This window comes from Cotesia glomerata, linkage group LG7 (genome assembly GCF_020080835.1).
Source record: "Cotesia glomerata isolate CgM1 linkage group LG7, MPM_Cglom_v2.3, whole genome shotgun sequence".
NCBI classification, from domain to species: Eukaryota; Metazoa; Arthropoda; class Insecta; order Hymenoptera; family Braconidae; genus Cotesia; species Cotesia glomerata.
The window spans coordinates 13,837,390-13,837,593 of NC_058164.1; positions in this window are offsets into that span (position 1 = coordinate 13,837,390).

Genomic DNA, 204 nt, shown 5'->3' on the forward strand with positions numbered 1-204 from the left:
CTCGTTGAGCTCAAAGAGATAGTAGTTCTATGCATTCGAGCTCTCCCAGCTCAAAAGTCTGATAGAAGTTTCATAGAACACTATTTTTTGAATTTTTAAACTGCAATAACTTTTGAATGAATCAATCAATTTTTACGCGGTTGGTAGCAATCGACGAAATTTTTTCAGTTCTATGGAAAATCTTTAAGTTCAAATCGATCAATT